The 5,000-nt window shown below is 52.1% G+C and overlaps 1 non-coding gene across 1 annotated transcript in view; it reads right to left on the bottom strand.

Annotated features, from left to right (window-relative positions):
- Nucleotides 1-1,002, bottom strand: part of LOC126330628 (small subunit ribosomal RNA) — a 1,893-nt gene extending 891 nt beyond the window's left edge. The window contains exon 1 of the ribosomal RNA XR_007563057.1: nucleotides 1-1,002. This exon is cut by the window's left edge and continues 891 nt beyond it. This is a non-coding gene — a ribosomal RNA (small subunit ribosomal RNA).
- Nucleotides 1,003-5,000: the final 3,998 nt, after the last annotated feature.

Raw genomic sequence — 5,000 nt, 5'->3', positions numbered from 1 at the left:
GACGATCCAAGAATTTCACCTCTAACGTCGCAATACGAATGCCCCCGCCTGTCCCTATTAATCATTACCTCGGGTTCCGAAAACCAACAAAATAGAACCGAGGTCCTATTCCATTATTCCATGCACACAGTATTCAGGCGGGCTTGCCTGCTTTAAGCACTCTAATTTGTTCAAAGTAAACGTGCCGGCCCACCGAGACACTCAACAAAGAGCACCCTGGTAGGATTTAAACGGGGTCCGCCTCGGGACGCGAAAGCACCCCTTCGGCTCGCCCCACCGGCAGGACGTCCCACGATACATGCCAGTTAAACACCGACGGGCGGTGAACCAACAGCGTGGGACACAAATCCAACTACGAGCTTTTTAACCGCAACAACTTTAATATACGCTATTGGAGCTGGAATTACCGCGGCTGCTGGCACCAGACTTGCCCTCCAATAGATACTCGTTAAAGGATTTAAAGTGTACTCATTCCGATTACGGGGCCTCGGATGAGTCCCGTATCGTTATTTTTCGTCACTACCTCCCCGTGCCGGGAGTGGGTAATTTGCGCGCCTGCTGCCTTCCTTGGATGTGGTAGCCGTTTCTCAGGCTCCCTCTCCGGAATCGAACCCTGATTCCCCGTTACCCGTTACAACCATGGTAGGCGCAGAACCTACCATCGACAGTTGATAAGGCAGACATTTGAAAGATGCGTCGCCGGTACGAGGACCGTGCGATCAGCCCAAAGTTATTCAGAGTCACCAAGGCAAACGGACCAGACAAGCCAATCCGATTGGTTTTGATCTAATAAAAGCGTCCCTTCCATCTCTGGTCGGGACTCTGTTTGCATGTATTAGCTCTAGAATTACCACAGTTATCCAAGTAACGTGGGTACGATCTAAGGAACCATAACTGATTTAATGAGCCATTCGCGGTTTCACCTTAATGCGGCTTGTACTGAGACATGCATGGCTTAATCTTTGAGACAAGCATATGACTACTGGCAGGATCAACCAGGGAGCTGCGTCAACTAGAGCTGAGCAGCCGGCCGCCCGGGAGTGTGTCCCGGGGGCCCGCGCGAACACGCAAGCGTCCGCTCAATTATTCTGCAAACAGGAGGAGGCCGAGCTCCCCTGCACGATACACCTCGAAACCCTCTCAGGTCCCGGCGGCGCGCAGCGCCGTCCTAGGTACTTGGTCGGTTTCGAGAGAGGCGCAATCGCCCGGAGTTAGGCGAGTAGACGGTTTTAGTGCGAACACCCTTGCTCCCAACTGAGCTTGCCGCTGCCGACAGAGGCCCGGGAGCGTGCTGTCGTGGCATTGCCGGCGGGAGACAACACGCGCCACCTATGGTGACCGGCAGCTCCAACGCCAGCGCCACACAAGGGCAAAGCCCCACTTGGGTGCAGAAGCGAACTCTCCCAGCACAGCGCACGCGCCAACACGTCCGCACAACTGCGATACAAACCACCTGCGAGAACCGCTGGGGCGACCGAGCAGCAGACGGCGTCGCGGCGCCGAGTGCCAGGCGGCGGCGCATCCTCAACGCACACAGTCCTCAATCAGACCAGCACACTGCAGATGTCCACCGCGCTTCGCACCGGGCTCGGCTGAACCAACTTTGGCCGCCAGGCGCCGCGTGCAGGGTGCGCCGCAGCGTAGCTGCGCCGCCTGCCGAGCCCGTCGGCTGGCGCTCCTGCCACTCGGCGCCCCCCACCAGCCGCCTGTTGCGCGTGCGCCCACGCAGCGCGCGGCCAACACGCCGGGCGGCCCCCCTTCACCGGCCGGGAACAGTCCCACCAAGCCACCGCCGCGTATCGCTTCATACCCACATGGGCCTAGTCACGTGTGTGGATGTGGCGGGTACCGCTGAAACAACCGGTTAATAGCTGTACCGATCGTCGCCATCACAGATTCACCTCCAGCGTGAACAACCGCTCAACAACGGATTTCCAGTTCATTTGCGTATCTTGGGCAGTAAACGTAGATGTCCACCTACATTTGCGAATTCAACAATTCTTGCATGCCAGGATGTCATGTGTCACGACACGCTACATCAGACCACATACACACTGCGACATGTGCAGAAGAGAACACGTGGAAGGTGGCCCGCGCACGTATGCGATGTCCCTTCCGCGATCCACTGTCAACCGGCATCTGCGGCATGTCCCAGATATGGAACGCGGTCCACCAGGGTAGCACTTTGTGTGAGGCAATACGACAAAGTCGGAATACACGCGTCACTACATCACACGGCTCACGCTGACCTGACCTGACTCACCGCACCACCACCCCCAGCGACCCAGGGTGACATACAATGCGTTCGTACGTTCCTCCCACACGCCTCTACGGCGTACCACAGTGCAACCTAGCTGTTATTGGGAGACGAGACAAGTAGCATCGAGCACAACATATGGAAATTGAGATTCGACACCGTTGGGCACAGCCAGCGTACGGTCACACGTATCACACTACTTCACTCTGTACGTAACTACCGATGATCGGTACAGCGTGTGGGTTACGCGTACGACATCAGCGGACAATGGACACAGACCATACCACGACGTACACTGAGGGCGTCGACATCTGAACGCAACTGAACAGCTGCGAGGCTCATTTAACACTCAAACGCCAGACCGACCAGCTTGAGAGGACGGAGACACAAAGAGAGGGGCAGAGGGGGGGGGGGGGGCGATATAGTCCTATTGCAGTACAATTGACAGTGGATAGCGGGAATATGTGGAAAGTAAGCAACACTCGCAAGACATCTACATGAGGATAACAACGACACCAGAGATTCCGAGCAGTGAACTATGTTAGGCAAAGGGACAACGTGGGTTAGGTTAAGGGACAACGTGGGTTAGGTTAAGGGACAACGTGGGTTAGGTTAAGGGACAACGTGGGTTAGGTTAAGGGACAACGTGGGTTAGGTTAAGGGACAACGTGGGTTAGGTTAAGGGACAACGTGGGTTAGGTTAAGGGACAACGTGGGTTAGGTTAAGGGACAACGTGGGTTAGGTTAAGGGACAACGTGGGTTAGGTTAAGGGACAACGTGGGTTAGGTTAAGGGACAACGTGGGTTAGGTTAAGGGACAACGTGGGTTAGGTTAAGGGACAACGTGGGTTAGGTTAAGGGACAACGTGGGTTAGGTTAAGGGACAACGTGGGTTAGGTTAAGGGACAACGTGGGTTAGGTTAAGGGACAACGTGGGTTAGGTTAAGGGACAACGTGGGTTAGGTTAAGGGACAACGTGGGTTACGTTAAGGGACAACGTGGGTTACGTTAAGGGACAACGTGGGTTACGTTAAGGGACAACGTGGGTTACGTTAAGGGACAACGTGGGTTAGGTTAAGGGACAACGTGGGTTAGGTTAAGGGACAACGTGGGTTAGGTTAAGGGACAACGTGGGTTAGGTTAAGGGACAACGTGGGTTAGGTTAAGGGACAACGTGGGTTAGGTTAAGGGACAAATTGAGTTAGGTTAAGGGACAAATTGAGTTAGGTTAAGGGACAAATTGAGTTAGGTTAAGGGACAAATTGAGTTAGGTTAAGGGACAAATTGAGTTAGGTTAAGGGACAAATTGAGTTAGGTTAAGGGACAAATTGAGTTAGGTTAAGGGACAAATTGAGTTAGGTTAAGGGACAAATTGAGTTAGGTTAAGGGACAAATTGAGTTAGGTTAAGGGACAAATTGAGTTAGGTTAAGGGACAAATTGAGTTAGGTTAAGGGACAAATTGAGTTAGGTTAAGGGACAAATTGAGTTAGGTTAAGGGATAATCTGGTACAACCACAGTTAGGTTAAGCGATAATCTGGTACAGCCACAGTTAGGTTAAGCGATAATCTGGTACAGCCACAGTTAGGTTAAGCGATAATCTGGTACAGCCACAGTTAGGTTAAGCGATAATCTGGTACAGCCACAGTTAGGTTAAGCGATAATCTGGTACAGCCACAGTTAGGTTAAGCGATAATCTGGTACAGCCACAGTTAGGTTAAGCGATAATCTGGTACAGCCACAGTTAGGTTAAGCGATAATCTGGTACAGCCACAGTTAGGTTAAGCGATAATCTGGTACAGCCACAGTTAGGTTAAGCGATAATCTGGTACAGCCACAGTTAGGTTAAGCGATAATCTGGTACAGCCACAGTTAGGTTAAGCGATAATCTGGTACAGCCACAGTTAGGTTAAGCGATAATCTGGTACAGCCACAGTTAGGTTAAGCGATAATCTGGTACAGCCACAGTTAGGTTAAGCGATAATCTGGTACAGCCACAGTTAGGTTAAGCGATAATCTGGTACAGCCACAGTTAGGTTAAGCGATAATCTGGTACAGCCACAGTTAGGTTAAGCGATAATCTGGTACAGCCACAGTTAGGTTAAGCGATAAAGTTGGTTAAATTCGGTATTGTGTGGGAAGGGGGCAGAGAGAGAGTGGGGGGGGGGGGTGGATAGTTGTGGCAGTACGCGGATGCCTGAGTCACCGTCAGATATGTCACGTCGGTTCGATGCTTGTAGCAAGAGGCTGGCGGGTCTGTGTCTCTCACTTCTGCAATTTTTCATGTGGTATAACACGAGGGCGGGGGGGTGATATTTGGTGCCCCTCTGTGTAGGATGTGTGTTGGTGGTGTTGGTTTATCTGAGCAATGGTAGTTGTCGGAGGAGTGGGGTATTGTGCTTTTATAGGTGGACCTACTGCTCTGGTTATCATAGTGTCGACGGTGCAATGTGGCAGAGAGGATGCACTCGACATTGTCGCATTCCAGATGTTTACGTATTGTGTGTCTCCGTTGCAGGCCGAGAGTGGTGCATGTTCGAGTGTGTGGCTGACGTGCGATTCACGTTGTGTGCCCAGTCTTACAGCACGTATAGGGACATTCGCATAAATCATCTATATGTGGCCTTGCATCATTTACTAAGCAGTGCCGTGAGACGACCGAACTATTAGGAAAGTACTGATGTACCGCATAATGTTTACCTTCCACCACACGGCGAGTATCGACTCTGCCCAGCGTTGCCACC

Source organism: Schistocerca gregaria, unplaced genomic scaffold (genome assembly GCF_023897955.1).
Source record: "Schistocerca gregaria isolate iqSchGreg1 unplaced genomic scaffold, iqSchGreg1.2 ptg001314l, whole genome shotgun sequence".
NCBI lineage: Eukaryota > Metazoa > Arthropoda > Insecta > Orthoptera > Acrididae > Schistocerca > Schistocerca gregaria.
Note: the sequence above shows the minus strand (reverse complement) of the source record. Positions and strands in the feature narration are given on the sequence as shown.